Source organism: Bos indicus x Bos taurus, chromosome 15 (genome assembly GCF_003369695.1).
Source record: "Bos indicus x Bos taurus breed Angus x Brahman F1 hybrid chromosome 15, Bos_hybrid_MaternalHap_v2.0, whole genome shotgun sequence".
In the NCBI taxonomy this organism is placed as follows: domain Eukaryota; kingdom Metazoa; phylum Chordata; class Mammalia; order Artiodactyla; family Bovidae; genus Bos; species Bos indicus x Bos taurus.
The window spans coordinates 82,888,505-82,911,477 of record NC_040090.1 but is presented as its reverse complement, the minus strand read 5'-3'; the positions used below and the strand labels follow the sequence as shown (position 1 = coordinate 82,911,477).

General features: G+C 39.5%; 1 pseudogene; it reads left to right on the top strand.

Moving 5' to 3' along the window:
- Positions 1-14,216: 14,216 nt before the first annotated feature.
- On the top strand, positions 14,217-15,042 carry LOC113905151 (annotated as a pseudogene).
- The last annotated feature ends 7,931 nt before the right edge of the window (positions 15,043-22,973 follow it).

The window sequence follows — 22,973 nt, the reverse complement described above, 5'->3', positions numbered from 1 at the left end:
ATGATTGCCACATTCTTGGTCAAATACAAGAAACACAAAAGATCCTCCTTGGACCTTAGCTCCCTCCCAGAGCTTTTAGCCTACCTTTCTCCATTATTTTATCAGAAGTTCAAAGAGGTCCACTCTTATTTCATCACTTTACATTCCCTTGGTAAACAACTATGTCTGGGAGCAGAAGCTGATATGCAGATGTCCTCTGATTCTGCTGATGGACCTGGTGGGTCTCATGGAGTCATGTGGTTGGAATAGGGCAGTATGTGACTGATCCTAGGAGAAGCGACAGGGGTGCCAGATTGATGAGATAATAGATACTTAGGAATCTAAATATCAGGAAAAAAACCAAGAGACTGCCTGTGAACATGCAACTCAAGAGCCCAGGTAGATTGGATGCTTGCCAGTATCTCAAGATGACTTGCCAGTATTACAGGGAGGCAAGGCTCAAATGTGATGGTGGCTTAGAAAACGGAACCCTGGTTAATTGAATTAATCTCAGCATTGAGGAAGAGGTATGGGCAGAAGAAGGCTAGTCAGCATCAAGCACAGAGAAAGAAACCCAAGATAGGCATTGCCTTCTGAGCTCTGTTATCTAAGTACTTTGCTTGGTGCTCTGGACCGCACACTAGTCTGGAGCACTCATGCCTTCATGGTGATTTCCTGCTTGCCGTGCCCACCTTGTGGGTGTGACAGCATTTGTGCCGGAGGCCTGAAACTCTTTTTCTGAAAGATGAGGTGACATATTTCAGTCCTTACCTTTCCACAGGAGTAAATCCTGAGACAAAGTTTTTAATGCAAGTTTACTGGGGAAGTGGAAGCAAACAGGAGTAGGGAAAGGTGGAAAAACGAGACAAGGAAAGGAAGGTGGCCGATAAAGAGCGTATTGTTAGACCAGTTACCATTGTGGGCGACTGGGCGTAGTCCTGCTGGGGAAGCTGATACAAAGCACGCACAGCAGCTGTGCAAGCTCTGCGAGAGAGCCGGAGTATCTACACACCACCTCCTTTAACTACGGGTTGAAGGCTGCTCCCAGGGGTGTGATAATTTTCCTCTACTTCCTGCCTGCCAAGTGGGTGGCTGAAGTGAGCCTCAGAAGCCAGAGAAGGCCCTCAGGCTGCAGTTGGAATTTGGACCGGTGTGCTCTGAAGGGGTCAGGAGTATTCACAATACCCAAAATATTAGTCGCTCAGTCATGCCCGATCCTTTGCAGCCCCATGCACTGTAGCCCGCCAGGCTCCTCTGTCCATGGGATTTCCCAGGCAAGAATACTGGAGTGGGTTGCTATTTTCTTCTCCAGAGGATCTTCCTGACCCAGGGATCAAATTTCCTGCATTGCAGGCAGATTCTTTACCATCTGAGCCACTAGGGAAGCCCCCAATATCCAAGTGAAGTAAAAGTCGCTCAGTCATGTCCGACTCTTTGCGACCCCATGGACCATACTGTCCATGGAATTCTCCAGACCAGAATACTAGAGTGGGTAGCTGTTCCCTTCTCCAGGAGATCTTCCCAAGCCAGGGATCGAACCCAGATCTCCTACATTGCAGGCAGATTCTTTACCAGCTGAGCCACCTGGGAAGCCCTATATCCAAGGGGAGGTATAAATTCTAGAACACTTCCTCTTTTCCAGGCTTCCAGCTCTCCACTTGGCCAGGATTGGGCCTCCCGAGTTCCCAGTCCAGCAGCACTGTCGTTGACTTCCCCTGAACTGATGGAGCAGTCCAGTGCTTAGTGAAAGAACATCTCCCACTCGTTCCATGTTAAGACTAAACTATTAAGCCTTCCTCAGACACTTTGTTGGCTCTGCAGCATTATTATGTCTATAACTAAGGAGACTTCCAAATAGGAAAAGGACTGCCTTTATTTTGGGGGGCTCCAAAATCACTGCAGATGGTGATTGCAACCATGAAATTAAAAGATGCTTACTCCTTGAAAGGAAAGTTATGACTAACCTAGATAGCATATTTAAAAGCAGAGACATTAGTTAGTCAACAAAGGTCAAGGCTATGGTTTTTCCAGTGGTCAAGGCTGTATATTATCACCCTGCTTATTTAATTTATATGCTGAGTACATCATGAGAAATGCTGGGCTGTATGAAGCACAAGCTGGAATCAAGACTGCTAGGAGAAATACCAATAACCTCAGATATGCAGATGACCTTTATGGCAGAAAGTGAAGAAAAACTAAAAAGCCTTGATGAAAGTGAAAGAGGAGAGTGAAAAAGTTGGCTTAAAGCTCAACATTCAGAAAACGAAGATCATGGCATCTGGTCCCATCACTTCATGGCAAACAGATAGGGAAACAGTGACTGACTTTATTTTTGGGGGCTCCAAAATCACTGCAGATGGTGATTGCAGCCATGAAATTAAAAGACTCTTACCTCTTGGAAGGAAAGTTATGACCAACCTAGACAGCATATTTAAAAGCAGAGACATTACTTTGTCAACAAAGGTCTGTCTAGTCAAGGGTATGTTTTTTCCAGTGGTCATGTATGGATGTGAGAGTTGGACTATAAAGAAAGCTGAGCGCTGAAGAATTTGTGCTTTTGAACTATGGTGCTGGAGAAGACTCTTGAGAGTCCCTTGGACTGCAAGGAGATCCAACCAGTCTATCCTAAAGGAGATCAGTCCTGGGTGTTCATTGGAAGGACTGATGCTGAAGCTGAAACTCCAGTACTTTGGCCACCTGATGGAAAGAATTGACTCATTTGAAAAGACCCTGATGCTGGGAAAGATTGAGGGCAGGAGGAGAAGGGGACAACAGAGGATGAGATGGTTGGATGGCATCACCGACTCAATGGACATGAGTTTGATCGAGCTCTGGGAGTTGGTGATGGACAGGGAGGCCTGGCGTGCTGTGGTTCATGGGGTCGCAAAGAGTCAGACACGACTGAGCGACTGAACTGAACTGAGCTAAAGGAGACTTCAGAAGACACGGAGCTTCCAGAATGAAGCAGCTCCTTCTTGTGTGCCTTCTGAATAGAACCAAGGATGCTGTGTACAGTCAGTACATGCTGTTGGGGACAAAAAAGTTTCTTCTACCTATTTAGGTTCTTTGGGCTGGTCTATTAATTAAATTGACATAAAACAGATTAACGGGCTTCCCTGGTGGTTCAGATGGTAAAGAATCTGCCTGCAATGCAGTATACCCGGGTTCGATCCATGGCTTGGGAAGATCCCCTGGAGGAGGAAATGGCAACCCACTCCTGTAATCCGGTTTGGAGAATCCCATGGACAGCACAGCCTGGCAGTCTACAATCCATGGGGTTGCAAAGAATCAGACACGACTGAGCACTCATGAACCAACAAACAAATGAAAACAAATTAACATGAGAAAATCACATTTAATTACATACATATGGGAGCTCAAAGAAAGATAGTGAGAGGCTCCCTGAAAGTCGGGCAGTTGAGGCTGAGAGGCCATATTCTGAAATAAGAAGAAGGCAATAGGTGTCTGGAGTTTAAAAGGGGAGGAAGACAATTCACAGCAAGACAGCAAGAGCCAATGCTGGTCAATCAGTGCTTGCTGTGCCTCACAGAGACAGTGGCACAGAAAGGACTTTGAACAGAGAGGCTCTGCTGGGTTTCCCCCAGCTTTCCAAACAGCCCACTGCTCTTAGTTACCTCCGGCAAAATCTATCTTCCTGGACCAGACTCTCCCTCTGAATTCTTTTAGGCAGTTAAGGGGGAGGTAAAACAACAATAGCAGCAACAACTCTTCCCGAGTCTTTTGTACCTTAATTGACTTCAGTTCAAACTAATCAATAAGTGTAAGTGGCATATTTTAGGGACATTCATTCTGAAATCTTTCAATGTCAAATAGTAATTATATTTTCATCTCTAATAATAGCCATACATGTTGAACAAACCAGAGAGCAGAGTTTAGTGTTTAACTATTTCAAATGGACTTGAAACCAAAAAGAAAAATAACAAATCAGTTCACAAATATTTTTAATAAAAACTAGATAAAGAATAACAATATCACACAGATCCTTAGAAAGTTGTTTCTGACAGCTGCACCACACCAAGATTCCTGGTACCACAAGCAATTGCTCACTTAACACCAATATTGTTTCCTGAAAATCCCTACTTGATTAAAAAAGTCATCACCCCCACATTCCTTCTCTGGTGACAATCACAGTGGCAGAGGGAAAGAAAGAGCACTTAGCATCACTTCCAGTACATGATAGTCACACAGAATCTGTCTGTTTTCATGGCAAAAGTTGAATGTCATGTTACTTAAACTACAAATAAACCAAGTAGGGCTGAAATATAAACCATGGCTGAAGATCATCTCAAAAGCAATAAAAGTGGAAATGTTATGCAAGGAATTGGCTTCCAAGTTCTAATACACTGGAGCCATAGGGTAAAATGGTATATTTAGGATAAGCAAAAGGAAGTACACACAAGCAACCTACAGTTTGTGGCTCCAGGTTTTTCTTTTTCTGTTTTTCTTTTTTGTAAATTGTTTGATTTCACTCTACATGTTTACATAGGAGCTTTTAAAATGGTGGTCTGGCACTACTATTCAACATAGTTTTAGAAGCTGTGGCCACAGCAATCAGAGCAGAAAAAGAAATAAAAGGAATCCAGATTGGAAAAGAAGAAGTAAAACTCTCACTGTTTGCAGATGACATGATCCTCTACATAGAAAAACCTAAAGACTCCACCAGAAAATTCCTAGAGCTAGTCAATGAATATAGTAAAGTTGCAGGATATAGAATTAACACAGAGAAATCCCTTGCATTCCTATACACTAACAAAGAGAAAACAGAAAGAGAAATTAAGGAAACAATTCCATTCACCATTACAATGAAAAGAATAAAATACTTAGGAATATATCTACCTCAAGAAACAAAAGACATATATATAGAAAACTATAAAACACTGATGAAAGAAATCAAACAGGACACAAATAGATGGAGAAATATACCATGTTCATGGATTGGAAGAATCAATATAGTGAAAATGAGTATACTACAATTATTGCAATTTATAGATTCAATGCAATCCCTATCAAGCTACCAATGGTATTTTTCACAGAGCTAGAACAAATAATTTCACAGTTTGTATGGAAACACAAAAAACCTCAAACAGCCAAAGCAATCTTGAGAAAGAAGAATGGAACTGGAGGAATAAACCTGCCTGATTTCAGGCTATACTACAAAGCTACAGTCATCAAGACAGTATGGTACTGGCACAAAGACAGAAATATAGATCAATGGAACAAAATAGAAAGCCCAGAGATAAATCCATGCACCTATGGACACCTTATCGTTGACAGAGGAGGCAAGACTACACAATGGAGAAGAGACAATCTCTTTAACAAGCAGTGCTGGGAAAACTGGTTAACCACTTGTAATAGAATGAAACTAGAACACTTTCTAACATCATACACAAAAATAAACTCAAAATGGGTTAAAGATCTAAATGTAAGACCAGAAACCATAAAACTCTTAGAGGAAAACATAGGCAAAACACTCTCCAACATAAATCACAGCAGGATCCTCTATGACCCACCTCCCAGAGTAATGGAAATAAAAGCAAAAATAAACAAATGGGACCTAATTAAACTTAAAACCTTTTGCACAATGAAGGAAAATATAAGCAAGGTGAAAAGACAGCCTTCAGAATGGGAGAAAATAATAGCAAATGAATCAGCTGACAAAGAATTAATCTCAAAAATATACAAGCAACTCCTGCAGCTCAATTCCAGAAAAATAAATGACCCAATCAAAAAGTGGGCCAAAGAACTAAACAGACATTTCTCCAAAGAAGACATACAGATGGCTAACAAACACATGAAAAGATGCTCAGCATCACTCATTATCAGGGAAACGCAAATCAAAACCACAGTGAGGTACCGTCTCACAATGGTCAGAATGACTGCTATCCAAAAGTTTACAAACAATAAATGCTGGAGAGGGTGTAGAGAAAAGGGAACCCTCTTACACTGTTGGTGGGAATGCAAACTAGTACAGCCACTATGGAGAACAGTGTGGAGATTCCTTAAAACACTGGAAATAGAACTGCCATATGACCCAGCAATCCCACTGCTGGGCATACACATTGAGGAAACCAGAATTGAAAGAGACACATGTACCCCGATGTTCATCACAGCACTGTTTATAATAGCCAGGACATGGAAGCAACCTAGATAACAGCTGGCAGACGAATGGATAAGAAAGCACAATGGAATATTACTCAGCCATAAAAAGAATACATTTGAATCAGTTCTAATGAGGTGGATGAAACTGGAGCCTATTATACAGAATGACGTAAGCCAGAAAGAAAAACACCAATACAGTATACTAATGCATATATACGGAATTTAGAAAAACGGTAATGATAACCCTATATGCGAGACAGCAAAAGAGACACAGATGTATAGAACAGTCTTTTGGACTCTGTGGGAGAAGGCGAGGGTGGGATGATTTGATAGAATAGCATTGAAACATGTATTTTATCATATGTGAAATAGATCGCCAATCTAGGTTCGATGCATGAGACAGAGAGCTCAGGGCTGGTGCACTGCGATGACCCAGAGGGATGGGATGGGGAGGGAGGTGGGAAGGGGGTTCAGAATGGGGAACACATGTACACCTGTGGCTGATTCATGTCAATATATGGCAAAACCACCACAATATTGTAATTAGCCTCCAGTTAAAATAAATTAAAAATAAAAAAAATAAAACATACACAAAAAATAAAAAATAAACTGTACCCCCCCCCAAATAAATAAATGGTGTTGGTACTGAACCAACTCATATCAGCCTATTTAAACCATGATGTGGATAAATGGTGGCATTTGTTGTAACCACCACAGGGCTGCTAGTTAGTGTTGGTGATCCAGGGTGCCATCCTCTGTTATCTGCTCCTTTTGAATTAAACATCCGAGAGTGATCTCAACCATCTCTACTGGTTGAACCATCACTCACTATTCTTTCCGAATTATACCTCCTCTTACACTTTTGTTGAAAGCTCCAGATCAATGCTATATATTCAACTGTTGGTTGGACATTTCCACCTGGAATATCCACATGCCTTTAGAGTTCAACCAGCTTTAAACTAAACATATCCTACTCTTCCCTCATTTTCTTAAACTTGCCCCTTTTCTTCTTCACGGCTCACTATGGATAGAATTTTGGGGTCTTAGCGCAGCCCACCAATTTCATGATGCTATGTATTTGAAGATACTATTTACCTGTCTGGAATCATCCTCTCCCACCCCTGAGCCAGGGAAACATCTCTTCTTTCTCTAAGATCCAGCTCAAGGGCTCTCTCGTCAGATTCACCGACCCCTTCGACTGCCACCATCTCAGAACAAGCAGAGTCTGTGCCTTCAGATCTCATTTAAAACTGCTCCCATACCATGTTGTCTGTTCTCTGACGTCTCCTTTACCTTGTGGTTGTCAATTTGTAATTTATCTGTCTTTCTGATTGTCAGCTCTTCTGTGTATCTCATTGTTATTACCTCCTAGACCCTAGCCCAGGACCCAGATAAGGGAAATGAGCAGAACTGTAGCAGAGATTTTGAACTTGGAATCAGACAACCCAGGATGCAAGCCTTAATTTTTCTGAATACTCCTTTTTCTATCTAGTAGGGTTCAGAGACATAGCTACATTTTAATCATTTAAAATTATACAAACTGTATCTTCTGAACTCAATATAAAGTCTACTTTCTATGAAAATAACTATATTTTCTGGTTCTACTGATGGTTAACCACTTAAATGAGGATTTCTTCAGTAAATCTCTGAGGAGGCAAAGAGAAAAAGATACAGTTCCTCTATTGGTAGAGCCATGGAATGGATGTTACAAGGAGATTTTCTGTAATCCTACAGGTTGAGTCATGTTCTTAGCACCAGCTCTAATTCTATGCTCTTAATTGCTCTTGAGCTATTTTTTCCTCTTTCTCTTTTACTTCTGCTGTGCGCTTTGTTTCAAACCAGATCCTCACAAAGTGAAAGAGGATAATTAAGCCTGATATTTAAGCCTTTTTATTAATTTACATTTTATAGAGGGAGGAATGATGACTAGTTTTTTTTCTTACAGCAATACCAAATAAAAATTTTGTAAAGTTATTTCTAGAAAGCATTACTAGATCTGCAACTTATTTTCACAGGATATAAGTAATAGCTATCATTGATACACTTTGAAAAATGCTTTAATAAGAACTTTTTTTTTTTTTTTGAATTACCAATGAAGCCATTGGTTTTGAGCACCAGAAAAAAATTCTTTTCTCATATTAATTTTACATTGACTTTTATTTTATAAAGTTCATGCCATGATAAAGACAAATTCTAGTAATTACAATTGAAAATTCAGCTTGCAGTCGAGGGAACCAAGGAAGGTTTGTGGTGTTTGAAATATGATGATCATACATCTTTGAAGAAGAAACTATTTGCAATGGAATAAACATGTTAAATCATAATGTAAAGGTCAGATCCTGGGCAATCAGTCAGATTATTTTTAAAAATCACATTAAGGATACCATAAAAGCCTGACATTAAGGGCAGAAGAGTAATATGTAATCTAAATTGTGAGATGAGAAAGACCCTACCATTTATTCTATACCTGAAAGTTTAATTGCTAAGTGAAAGATCTTAGCAGCAAGTGAGTTCGGAAGAGCGTGTGGATCCTCAGCGTGGGTTTGATGGTTCATCCTGAGCTTACTTCTGCCTCAGCTTTTCCTTATTTATTTTTGGCTGTGCTGGGTCTTCGCTGCCGCACACAGGCTTTCTTTAGTTGCAGGGAGCGGGGGCTACCCTTCATGTGGTGCATGGGCTTCTCATTTCAGTGGCTTCTCTCGTTGTGGAGCACAGGCTCCAGACACGTGGACTCAGTAGTTGTGGCTCATGGGCTCAGTCGTTGTAGTGCATGGACTTAGGTGCTTGCTTGTGAGATCTGCCCCGACCAAGGACTGAACCCGTGGCCCCCGCACCGGCCGGTGGGTTCTCAACCCCCAGACAACCTCTAGGAAGCCCTACCTCAGCCTTTCTATCCAGTGTAACAACTATTTACCTCAGCCTCTCCTATTAGACTGAACTTTCTTAGATACGGGCACTTTGCTCTTTTCATCTTTTTTTTTTTCACTTTATTTTTTTTAATTGAAGGATAATTGCTTTACAGAATTTCGTGGTTTTCTGTTATATATCAACAAGAATCAGCCATACACTCATGTCCCCTCCCTCCCGAAACTCCTTCCCACCTCCCTCCCCATCTCACCCTTCTAGGTTGTCACAGAGCCCCTGTTTGAGTTCCCTGAGTCATACAGCAAATTCCCATTGGCTGTATATTTTACATATGATATTGTAAGTTTCCATGTTACTCTCTCCATAAATCACACCCTCACCCTCCTCCCATCCCCCTGTGTCCATAGGTCTGTTCTCTATGTCTGTTTCTCAACTGCTGCCCTGAAAATAAATTCATCAGTACCATATTTCTAGATTTCATATATATGCATCAGTATACAATACTCACATTTCTCTTTCTGACTTACTTCACTCTGTATAATAGGCTCTATAGAGGTTTGTTGACATCATTAGAACTGAATCAAATGGGTTCCTTTTTATGGCTGAGTAATAGTCCATTGTGTTTATGTACTACAGCTTCTTTGTCCATTTATCTGTCGATGGACATCTAGGTTGCTTCCATGTTCTAGCTATTGTAAATAGTGCTGCAATGAACATTGGGGTACATGTGTCTTTTTCAATTTTGGTTTCTTCAGGGTGTATCTCTTCATCTTTTAAACCATGCCTAGCATGGTACCTAGCATAGAGCAGGCTCTTACTAAATACTTAATGAATCTATATATGAAAACATCAATAGAGTGTTTTTAAAGACAAAAAACTCCAAACATTCATACAACTAAAGCAGAGCTGTTCATCATCACTCCTTGAAAATGGAACTGTCTCTCACAAACACAACTGGCTGTGTCCTGCAGAAGTACAGGGTGTAACTTATAAAGCCAGTAGTTTTATTTCCTTTCCAACGGCCTCCTTACATGTAACCAAAACCTGTCACCCAGGTCACATTGGTTCAGTTGGCTGATGAGACCAATAACCCGTCTCTGACAGTGACAATAGTAAGGGACCTGTTAGATGTAAAGATTGCCTGCATTGTTCTATACATCACTCTCTTTTTTCTGAGTATAAACGGTATTTATAAAATAATATAAAAACATATAAATAAGGTAAAAAAATCACCACAATCTTTCTATTAACTTTTTGGTGTTTCCTTTACATTTTTAAAATAATTGAAGTTTAATTTTATCAGTTTTGTGTCTGGACTACATCATTCTGAGAGCATTTTCCATGTTACTATATTTTTCTCAAAAACATCCCTTTTAATAGCTGCATATATTTTGCCTCAAGGAATACCATACTACAGTGTATTTTTCACTGCAATAAATAATGCTTGATGGAATCATCTTTTACATAAATATTTTAAGCCTTTTTATATAGAAATATGATATAATGCACTTACATGTATCCATTAGCCAGGTCCAATCCATTTCCCTTCCTCTGGTCCAAATTGTTTTAAGGCAAATTCTAGACATTCTATTATGATGTAATTTACTTTTATTTATGAAATAAATTATTCCATATATTCTATGTATTTACATATATTATGTTTTTATAATAATACATATTGTTAGAGTATAATATATACTCAATTTTAAAATCAAATATCCAATCAGTTGTTCAAGCATACCAAATTTTATGGCACTTCATTTATTGTACTTTGCATATACTGTGTTTTTTTTTTTTACAAATTGAAGTTCTGTGCCAATGCTGTATCAGGCAAGTCTATCAATGCTGTCCTTCCAACAGCATATGCTTCTTTTGTGTCTCTGTTATATTTTGCTAACTCTCACATTTCAAACTTTTTCATCATTATTATATTTGTTATGGTGATCTGGCATCAGTGATCTTTGATGTTACTATTGTCATTGTTTTGGGGTGCTATAAACCATGCACACAGATGGCAAAACTTATTGATAAACGTGGGTTCTGACTGCTTCACCAACCAGCCCTTCCCCATCACTCTCTCTCTCCTTGGGCCTCCCTATTTCCTGAGACATAGCAATATTGAAATTAGGCCAATTATAAGCCTCTAAGTGTGCAAGTGACAGGAAAAGTCACACATTTCTTCTTTAAAAGCTAGAAATAATTAAGCTTAGTGAGGAAGGCTGAAAGCTAGGCCTCGTGCACCAAAGAGTTAGCCACATTGTGAATGCAAAGGAAAAGTTCTTGAAGGAAATTAAAAGTGCTACTCCAGTGAACACACAAAGATGGTTAACAGAAACAGTCTTATTGCTGATATGGAGAGTTTTTAGTGGTCTGGACAGAAGATCAAACCAGCTGCCACATTCTCTTAAGCCAAAGCCTAATCCAGAGCAAAGTTTAAGTCTCTTCAATGCTCTGAAGGCTGAGAGAGGTAAGAAAGCTGCAGAAGAAAAGTCTCATAGCAGAGGCTGATTCATAAGGTTTAAGGCAAGAAACTATCTCCATAACATAAAAGTACAAGTGCTAATGTAGAAGCTGCAGCAAGTTATCCAGAAGATCTAGCTAAGATAGTTACTGAAGGTGGCACCATTAAATAACAGATTTTCAATGGAGATGAAACAGCCTAATATTGGAAGAAGATGCCATCTAGGAATTTCATAGCTAGAGAGGAGAAGTCAATGCCTGACTTCAAAGCTTCAAAGGACAGGGGATAATGCAGCTGGTAACTTGAAGTTGAAGTGAATGCCCATTTACCATTCCTAGGGCCCTTAATAATTATGCCAAATCTACTTTGCCTGCTCTCTACAAATGGAACAAGTTCAGGATGATAGCACATTTATTTACAACATGCTTTATTGAATGTCTTGAGTCCACTGCTGAGATTCTGCTGCTCAAAAAAAAAAAAAAAAGATTCCTTTCAGAATATGACAGCTCATTGACAAGGCACCTGGTCACCCAAGAGCTCTGATGAGGATATACAGTAAGATTAGTGTTACTTTCATGCCTGCTAACACAAGGTCCATTCTGCAGCCCATGGATCAAGGAGTAGTTTTGACTGAAAGTGAAGCGACTCCTTGTGACCCCATGGACTGTAGGCCACCAGGCTCCTCTGTCCATGGGATTCTCCAGGCAAGAATACTGGAGTGTGTTGCCATTTCATTTTCCAAAGGACCTTCCTGACCCAGGGATAGAACTCCAGTCTTCCACACTGGTGGTAGATTCTTTACCGTCTGAGTCATCAGGGGTTCCAGTTTTGATTATCAAGTCTTATTACTTAAGAAACATCACTTTATAAGACTATAGCTGTCATAGTGATTCCTCTGATGGATCTGGGCAAAATCTATTGAAAACCTTCTGGAATGAACTCACTATCCTAGACGTCATTAAGAACATTCAGGATTCATGGGAAGAGGCCAAAATATCAACATGAACAGGAGTTTGGAAGTTCACTCCAGCCTTCATGGATGACTTTGAGGGGTCCAAGGCTTCGGTGGCAGCTGTACCCGCAGATGTGACGGAAATAGCAAGATAACTGAAAGTGGAGCCTGGAGATATGTCTGAATTGCTGTGATATCGTGATACAGATTTAATGGATGAAACGTTGCTTCCTATGGGTGAGCAAAAAAAGTGGTTTCTTGAGCTAGAATCTACTTCTGGTGAAGATGTTGTGAAGGTTGTTGAAATGACAACAAAGGATTTAGAATATTAAATCAGCTAAGTTGAGAAAGCAGCATCAGGATTTGAGAGGACTGACTCTAATTTTGAAAGAAGTTCTATGTGGGTTAAATGCTGTCAAACAGCACTGCATGCTACAAAGAAATTGCTCCTGAAAGGAAGAGTCGATCAATGGAGCAAACTTCATTACTCTTATTTTAAGAAATTGCCACAGCAACTACCCCGACTTTGAGGAACTACAACACTGATCAGTCAGCAGCTATCAACATCAAGGCAAGACCCTCCACCACAAAAAAAAAGACTGACAACTTGTTAAAGGCTCAGATGACAGTTAGCATTTTTTAACAATGAAATATTTTTAAATTAAGGCATGTACTTTTTAAAGACATAATTCAGTTGTGCACTTAATAGACTACAGTATAGTGTAAACATAACTTTTACATGCACTGGGAAACCAAAAAATTCATGTGACTCACTTTATTATGGTATTCGTTTTATTGCAGTGGTCTGGAACTGAATCCACAATATTTCTGAGGTATGTCTGTTGATTCCCAGGTGGTGCTAGTGGTAAAGAACCCACCTGCCAATACAGGAGTCAAAAAACAGGGGTTTGACCCCTGGGTTACAAAGATCCCCTGGAAGAGGACATGGTAACCCACTCCAGGATTCTCGCCTGGAGAATCCTCACGGACAGAGGAGCCTGGTAGGCTACAGTCCATGGAGTTGCAAAGAGTCAAACACTACTGAAGTGGCTTAGCACACATGCTCACATGTCTGTACATAAATCTTTGATCACATTTCTGATTCTCTCCTTGGGATAGAATGTTAAAAAATGGAATTCTGGGTAAAGATGAAAGCTCTTGATGGATTATGATATCTCGCCAGATTGCTTTGCTGAAAACATTCATCCATCTTCACTCCCATGAGCAACAGGAGAGCCCCATTTTCCTTCACCCTAACCAACACCCAGTCATTGAACCAATAGTTTGAAATGCATTCTGAAAGAATCCTCTTCACCCAGAAGTTAACGGTGAGGTCTTTGGAGTCAGTCAAGGCTGAGATTCAATCCTTAGCCTGTGTAGCCCCATGATATGTGAGTCAGTCTCTGAACATCTGCTTCCTCATTCAGTAGATAAAAATACATACCACATAGAGTTTTGTGATGATTAGATGTAATAATATTTATAAAGTGCTTAGCATGGTCCTGGCAAATAGCTAAAAAAAAAATGCCTATTTTAGACTAAAAATCCCATGAGGTCATGTCTATTGTGGGTGGTTGTTTGTTGTTATTGCTGTTGTTTTGCCTTCACTTAGTGTCCAGTGAGGAGCTAGCACTCAATAACCCATGCCTGAGGGCTCAGATGAGGAAGGGTGAGGAGTACAGCCCTGATGGGTCTCCAGTCAGTCTCTCTGACAGCAGGAGGGAGGTGACCCTTGTATTGCGGAGCCTCAGGCCCTCCAGCTCACTCTGGCCCTGACCAAGCCTGCAGCTGCTCTCACTGATCCTGGAGGCTGTTCATCTGCAGATTCAGAGCAGCAAGGTCCTCACTGTACGAATGAGAGAAGCTCTGTAGAGAAAGGGATATTGCCAGAAGTTTTACCAAGAACATGAAGGGTGTTTTCTCTGTCAGAGGCTGGGGAAGTTTATGGCCAGTGGCCTATGTCCTTGCCCTCAAGGACACCACCCAGCTCTGGGGGACAGTGCAGGGACCCACCAGAGTGTTTCAAGCATGCTGCCTGGCCCCAGATTCACTTCATGGGAGTTTGGACCTCACCAATACCTGTAATACAACCCCTGACTTGGATGCTGTGGCTTCAGCTAGTAGGGAGAGTGCAGCTTCTTCCCTGATGCTGGTGAACAGGCTGGTGTGAGAAGAGAAGCCCCAGTTGCTCTGTGCCCCTGTGTACTGAGTCCCAGAGGGAGGCATCCTCTGTATAGCTGGAACAGGGCACAGGGCCGGCCGGATGCAGGCCAGTCAGTCTGTGAGGACTGGAGGTGTGGCTTGGCCTTTCTCACAGACCTCTGGTCCAGAGCATTCTGCTAGGACCAGGGATGCCTGGGGCTCCTGTGGCATTTCTGCTGAACATCACCACCTATGTGAAGGCCTAGCTCCTGCCTACCTTCCATTCTAGAATTTAACTCTCTCTCTACCTCGTCTTTGGAATGCTCATGGGTGGTTCAGAGAAATGATGGCTCCTTTTTTTTCCTGAGAACTACTTATCTTTTTTCAAGGAGGAGCTTGTCTAATTGACTTGCCTGAAAAATGCAGTGACTTTGTATTAGTAATACATGGTCTATTTTCTTAATGAAAAGTCAATATCCCCTTCCTAACATCATACATAAAAATAAGCTCAAAATGGATTAAAGACTTAAATGTAAGGTCAGAAACTATAAAGCTCTTAGAGGAAAACATAGGCAGTACATCCTTTGACATACATCACAGCAAGATTCTCTGTGACCCACCTCCTGGAGTAATGGAAATAAAAACAAAAATAAACAAATGGGATATAATTAAACTTCAATGCTTTTGCACAGCAGAGGAAACTATAAGATTAGAACACAATGCTCAGAAGAGAGAAAATAATTGCAAATGAAACAACTGACAAAGGACTAATCTCCAGAATATATAAGCAGTTCATACAGCTCAGTATCAGGAAAAAAAAAAACAGCCTTATCAAAAAATGGGCAGAAGACCCTAAATAGACATTTCTCCAAAAAATACATACAGATGGCAAATAAATGCATGAAAAGATGCTCAACATCACTCATTATTAGAGACATGCAAATCAAAACTAGAATGAGGTATTGTTTCACACCAGTCAGAATGGTCATCATCAAAAAATATACAAACAATAAATGCTGGAGAGGATATGGAAAAAAGGTAGCCCTCCTACACTGTTGGTAGGAATGTAAATTGATATAGCCATTATGGAAAACAGTATGGAAAATCCTTTAAAAATAGGCATAAATCTACCATTATGACCCAGCAATCCCACTACTGGGATATATCCTGAAAAAGCCATGACAGAAAAAGACACATGTACCTTCAGTATTCATAGCAGCATGGTTTACAATAGCCAAGAAATGGAAGCAGCCTAGATGTCCATCAACAGATGTATGGATGAAGAAGATGTGGTACATATATACAATGGAATATTACTCAACCATAAAAAAGAATGAACTTGAGTCAGTTCTGATGAGGTAGATGAATCTAGAGCCTGTTATATAGAGAAGAAAGGCAGAAAGAGAAAAACAAATATAGTATACTAACACATATATATGAAATCTAGAAAAGTGATACTGATGAACCTATTTGCAGGGAAGAAACGGAGATGAAAATGAAGAGAATGGACTTGTGGACACAGTCAGGGAGGGAGAGAGTGAGACGAATGGAGAAAGCAGCACTGACATATATACACTATCAGGTGTAAGAGGGACTGCTGGTGAGAAGTTGCTGTGTAGCACAGGGAGCCAGCCTGATGCTCTGTGATGATCTGGGGTGATGAGATGTGGGGAGGGGAGGGAGGCTAAGGAGGGAGGGGATGTATTGCATAATTATGGCTGATATGTATATGGCAGAAACCAACACAACATTGTAAAAATTCAAAAATATATTTGAAAAAAAGTCTGTGTTCCACTGAATCCTCAAGGCTAGGGCAGTAGCCTCAGTGCTATCTATCTGTAACTGGAGTAATTAAACATGTCCTGAAGCCAAATATAAATATATATATATACATACACATATATATGTGTGTGTGTATCAAATGAATAAAACAAATTCTATTTTGACAGTTAAAAATGACATGTCCCTTAAGGTTAATTTAATTACTAATAACGTCCTGGGCTTATTAGCTATTTGCATTTCCTATCTATCACTTTAAAATGCATGTCCTCTGGCCATTCAACAAGGGAATTTGTTAGCTTTTACCAAGTCTTTAAAATGTAACCACACTTTATATTCAAAAAGTTCATGTCTAAGAATTTATCTTAAAGAAACAAAGTATATTCACAAATACATATATATTTATTATATTAATTATATATTTCCAATTTTTTTATAATCAGAAAAAAATAATCAATGTGATTTGGGGAGAAAACCAAAAAATAGAAAAATTCCCATAGGAAATTATTAAATAATTTTAGTTGCTGGACACATTAAACCTAACTGAATTAATCCTGACAATCCCAGTGGTCACCCATTCTATAATCTATTATCTATTATAGATTTTATCTGAACCAACTGGATACCATTTACTTTTCAATTTTCACAAGAACTTGGTCAATGAGTCACCCATATTTACTGCTTATTGTTTAATATGAATCCTTGTAACCATTTGAAAAGTCTCTCTCCACGGGAAAGCTCTCCTCTGGGTGTTTACTCTGTCTGGGCCAGTCACCAACATGAGATCCAGCTAACAGTTTCCTTTGTACTTTGCCCTTCTTTTTTATATAATCTCTGTTCAAAGATGCACCAGGATTTGAGACTACTGTTTTAGGTTGTTAAGTCAGGACATGCTTCAGTTTCATGGGAGGCAGTGTGGTCATGCAGAAAGATCAGTTTCATGGGAGGCAGTGTGGTCATGCAGAAAGAACAAGATATGGATTCAGATTTAAATCTCAGCTCTACATTTACTAGCTGTGTGATCTTGTTCAGTTGCTAAATCACGCCTCACTCCATGTGTGACCCCATGGATTGCAGCACTCCAGTCTTCCCTGTCCACCATCTTCCAGAGTTTGCTCAAACTCATGTGCATTGACTTGATGATGTCTTCCTCTTGTCCCCTTCTCCTACTGCCTTCAATCTTTCCCAGCATCAGGATCTTTTCCAATGAGTCAGATCTTCACATCAGGTGGCCAAAGCACTGGAGCTTCAGCTTCAGCATCAGTCCTTTCAAGGAATATTCAGGACTGATTTCCTTTAGTATTGACAGGTTTGATCTCCTTGCTGTCCAAGGGACTCTCAAGAGTCTTCTCCAACACTACAGTTCAAAAATTTCAATTCTTCATTGCTCAGTTTCCTTATACTCTAACTCTCACATCCATACATGACTACCGGAAAAACCACAGTTTTGACTATTCAGACCTTTATCAGAAAAGTGATACCTCTGCTTTTTAATATGCTGTTTAGGTTTTTCATAGCTTTTCTTCCAAGGAGTTAAGTATCTTTTAATTTCATGGCTGCAGTCAATGTCTGCAGTGATTTTGGAGCTCAAGAAAATAAAATCACTGTCACTGTTTCCATTGTTTCCCCATCTATTTGCCATTGAAATGATGGCACTGGGTGTCATTATCTTCGTTTTTGAATGCTGAATTTTGTCAGCTTTTTCACTCTCTTTCAACTTTATCAGAACTCTTTAGTTCTTCTTGGGTTTTTGGCATTAGGGTGGTATCATCTGCATATCTGAGACTGTTTATGTTTCTCCTGGTAATCTTGATTCTAGCTTGTTTGATTCATCCATCCCAGCATTTCACATGATGTACTCTGCATATAAGTTAAATAAGCAGGGTGACAACATACAGCCTTGATGTATTCCTTTCCCGATTTTAAGCCAGTCTGTTGTTCCATGTCCAGTTCTAACTGTTGCTTCTTGACCTGGATACAGGTTTCCCTGTAGGCAGGTAAGGTGGTTTGGTATTTTCATCTCTTTAAGGATGTTCCCGTTTGTTGTGATCTTATGCTCTTTAAAAAGGGTAATGCCTACTTTTTAGTGTTATGAGAATAATGAGCGCGCATATACACACCTGGAAGCCTGGTGGCTCAGATGATACAGTTTGCCTGCAGTTCAGGAGACTGGGCTTTGATCCCTGGGTTGGGAAGATCCCCTGGAGAAAGGAATGGCTACCTACTCCAGTATTCTTGCTTGGAGAATTCCATGGACAGAGAAGCCTGGCAGGTTACAATCCATGGGGTTAAAAAGAATTGGACACAACTGAGCGAGTAACACTTTCATACACAGTTGGGCCTGGCAGGGAAGGGCAACTCAATGAACATCACTCTCCTTCATCGTCCACCTCTCCTCATTCCCTGGTGTGACCCCTGGGGAGAAGGGACCCCTGCAGAATACAAGGGGATGTCACGTAGAGAGTGGACATGAAGACGGAAGGAAACCAACAGCTGGAGAGACAGAGGGGGTTGGATAGTGAGGGTCAGAACTGGCAGAAAGCCTGGACTGGCTGTTTTGTAAATGAACAAAGGGTCTCGGGAGAGGAGGGTAATCCACCTGGCTTACACAGCTTGGAAGAAAGGAAGGTGGGTGAGGTTGGGGCATGGGAATCATTACTACTCTCTCCTGACAGGCTAGGTCACCAACAGGCAAAGGAACATTAGGCCAGGTAAACAAGGTTGGTAACATTTCAGGTAAGAAACAGAAAAATAACAGCAAGAATAGGATATTTTCTTAATGTCACAAACATTAGCTAGCTCTTAGCAACCCAAATTGGTTTCTTTGACTATCAAAGGAAATGTCAAGTCTGGGAATAAGATCAAAGTTTGAATTAAATCAACTACAATCGATAACAGTTAAGAATTATAACCAACCATATAGAACAGGGAACTATATTCAATGTCCTGAGATAAACCATAATGGAAAAGAATAAAGAAAAAAGAATGTGTGTGTGTGTGTGTGTGTATATGAATTACTTTACTGTACAGGAGAAGTTAACATAACATTGTAAATCAACTATATTTCAATTAAAAAATTATAACCAAACTGAAACTACAGAAGTATTTTTGCTAAAAACTTATATTAACTCACAAGCAGTATATATGATTATAAAATTTACTTGAAAATTTATGGAGCCAAGAATTACCAAGATATTTTTGGGGAAATGAAAAACAAAGAGGGAAGGCATGTTCTAGTAGATGAAAAGCTCATTATAAAAGTATAGTAATGAATTTGAAACAGAGTAATGGAACCGAATAAAAAGGTCAGAAATAAATCCACATATGTATATGTGGTCTGTTAATTAATGACTAAGAGAGCTCTGCACTGCAGGGGAAAATGACAAGTGATATCAACAAATGGTGTTGGGGCAAGGGCGTCTCCATGTGGAGTAGAATGAAATGATTCATATCTCAGACCACACATAAAAATAAATGCCCAGCTGGACTGTAGAGTTACATGTCAAAGACAAATCAATAAACTTTTGGGAGATAACATAGATGAACCTCCAGATCCTAAGATCTTAGGATAGAGAAATAAAACACAAAAACGTTAATCACTGATAAACTGAACTTTGTTGAAATGAAGAACTTCTTTTCAACAAAACATCACTTACAGAATGAAAGGGTAAGCCATTGGAGAGAATTTTCAATACATACACACAATAAAGAAATTATATAAAACATACATCTCAGAAATCAGTTTAAAAAAAAAGCAGAATACTCACTCAAAAATGGGCAAAATATTTGAATACATATATTACAAAAGACATCAAAATTGTGAAAAAAATATGCATGTATGTTTCTTAACATCATTAGTTATCAGAAAAATGAAAATAAAAACAGAAGACAGTACTACATATCCATCAGAATGACTAAAATGAGAAAGGGTGAAAATATCAAGTATTTTATAAGGACATGGACCATGCTATGTGGCTGGTGGGAGTGGGAACTGCTATAAGCAATGAAAAAGTAGGGAAATGCTGCAACATGGCTGTAAGCTCAGATATTACATTGTGAAAAAGAAGTTATACACAAAAAAAGGTACACACTGTATGAGCCCATTTGAATGAAGTTATCATTTGCTAAATTTATAAAATTTGGAGAAGAAGCTAAAATTTTATGTTCCTTGTCTGTACTTTGCAGTTTTTTGATATATTTACACTGGAGGCCAGTGCACTTAGATAAGACAAAAAACATTAAAGGCATAAAAACTGAAACAAGACCTAAAAATATCTTCATTGGCAGATCACATAAAATTACACCTGAAAAAGCCAAATGTATCAAAGATAAAACAAATTTAAGTGACAGGATTCATCAAATTAGCAGGATATAAAATTATTATACAAAAACAAATAGATTTCATATATAAAAATAATACCAAGTTATAAGATATAATGGAGGAGAAAAACCATAATCACAGTACCAGCATGACAAGATGAAATAATACTGATGATTAGATTTTTAGTGTTCAAAACCTCTATGAAGAACATTTTAAACATTTTTAAGACACATAAAATAAACTTGAATAAATGTTAGTCTTTGTTCTTAGATAGGATATCCTTAAAAGATATCAGTTCTTCCTAATTTGTAAATTTAATAAAATTCTAAAAAAATATACCAAAACAGTTTTTGTTGCTGTTGAAGCTACAAAAGTGATACTTAAGTTACTTTGGAAAAACAAACACAAAATACCTAGGAAAACATTGAAAATGAAAAGCTATGAGGGGTAATGAGCCCTATTACATTCAGCTCAGTTCAGTTCAGTTCAGTCAGTCGTGTCTGACTCTCTGCAATCCCACGGACTGCAGCACGCCAGCCCTCCCTGTCTATCAGCAACTCCAGGAGCCTGCTCAAACTCATGTCCATTGAGTCAGTGATGCCATCCCACCATCTCATCCTCTGTCATTTCCTCCTCCTCCTGCCCTCAATCTTTCCCAGCATCAGGGTCTTTTCTAATGAGTCAGCTCTTCGCATGAGGTGGCCAAAGAATTGGAGTTTCAGCTTCAACATCAGTCTTTCCAATGAACACCCAGGACTGATCTCCTTTAGGATGGACTGGTTGGATCTCCTTGCAGTCCAAGGGACTCTCAAGAGTCTTCTCCAACACCACAGTTCAAAAGCATCAATTCTTCAGCACTCCGCTTTCTTCACAGTCCAACTCTCACATCCATACACGACTACTGGAAAAACCATAGCTTTGACTATATGGACCTTTGTGGGAAAAGTAATGTCTCTATTTTTTAATATGCTGTCTGGGTAGGTCATAGTTTTTCTTCCAAGAAACAAGCATCTTTTAATTTCTTCTATTTTTTAACATGCTGTCTGGGTAGGTCATAGCTTTTCTTCCAAGAAACAAGCATCTTTTAATTTCATGTCTGCAGTTATTTTGGAGCCCAAGAAAATAAGTCTGTCACTGTTTCCATTGTTTCCCCAATCTATTGCCATGAAGTGATGGGATGGATGCCATGATCTTAGTTTTTTGAATACTGAGTTTTAAGCCAGGTTTTCACTCTCCTCTTTCACCTTCATCAAGAGACTCTTTAGTTCCTCTTCACTTTCTGCCATAAGTGTGGTATCATCTGCATATTTGAGGTTATTGATATTTCTCCCAGCAATCTTGATTCCAGCTTGTTCTTCATCCAGTCCAGCATTTCGTGTGATGTACTCCGCATATAAGTTAAATAAGCAGGGTGACAATATACAACCTTGATGTACTCCCTTCCCAATTTGGAACAACTCTGTTGTTCCATGTTTGGTTCTAATTCTTGCTTCTTGACCTGCATACAGATTTCTCAGGAGGCAGGTAAGGTGGTGGTCTTGTATTCCCATCTCTTGAAGAATTTTCCACGCTTTGTTGTGATCTACACAGTCAAAGGCTTTGGCATAATCAATAAAGCAAAAGTAGATGTTTTCCTGGAATTCTCTTGCTTTTTCAATGATCCAACAGATGTTGGCAATTTGATCTCTGATTCCTATGCCTTTTCTAAATCCAGCTTGAATATCAGGAAGTTCACAGTTCATGTACTGTTAAAGCCTGGCTTGGAGAATTTTGAGCATTACTTTCCTAGCATGTGAGATGAATGCAATTGTGCAGTAGTTTGAATAGTCTTTGGCATTGCCTTTCTTTGGGACTGGAATGAAAACTGACCTTTTCCAGTCCTGTGGCCACTGCTAAGTTTTTCAAATTTGCTGGCATATTGAGTGCAGCACTTTCACAGCATCATCTTTTAGGATTTGAAATAGCTCAGCTGGAAATTTCATCACCTCCACTAGCTTTGTTCATAGTGATGCTTCCTAAGGCCCACTTAACTCCTCACTTCAGGATGTCTGGCTCCAGGTTGAGTGATCACACCATCATGGTTATCTGGGTCATGATCTTTTTTGTACAGTTCTATTCTTGCCACCTCTTCTTAATATATTCTGCTTCTATTAGTCCATATGATTCTGTCCAATTTATTGTGGCCATCTTTGTATGAAATGTTCCTTTGGTATCTCTAATTTTCTTAAAGAGATCTCTAGTCTTTAATACTACATATTAAAACATACTATACAGCCTTCATATTTAAACTTTGTGCTATTGGTGCATGAAGAGCACCAATGGAAGGGAACAAACTTGAGAAATAGACCATACAA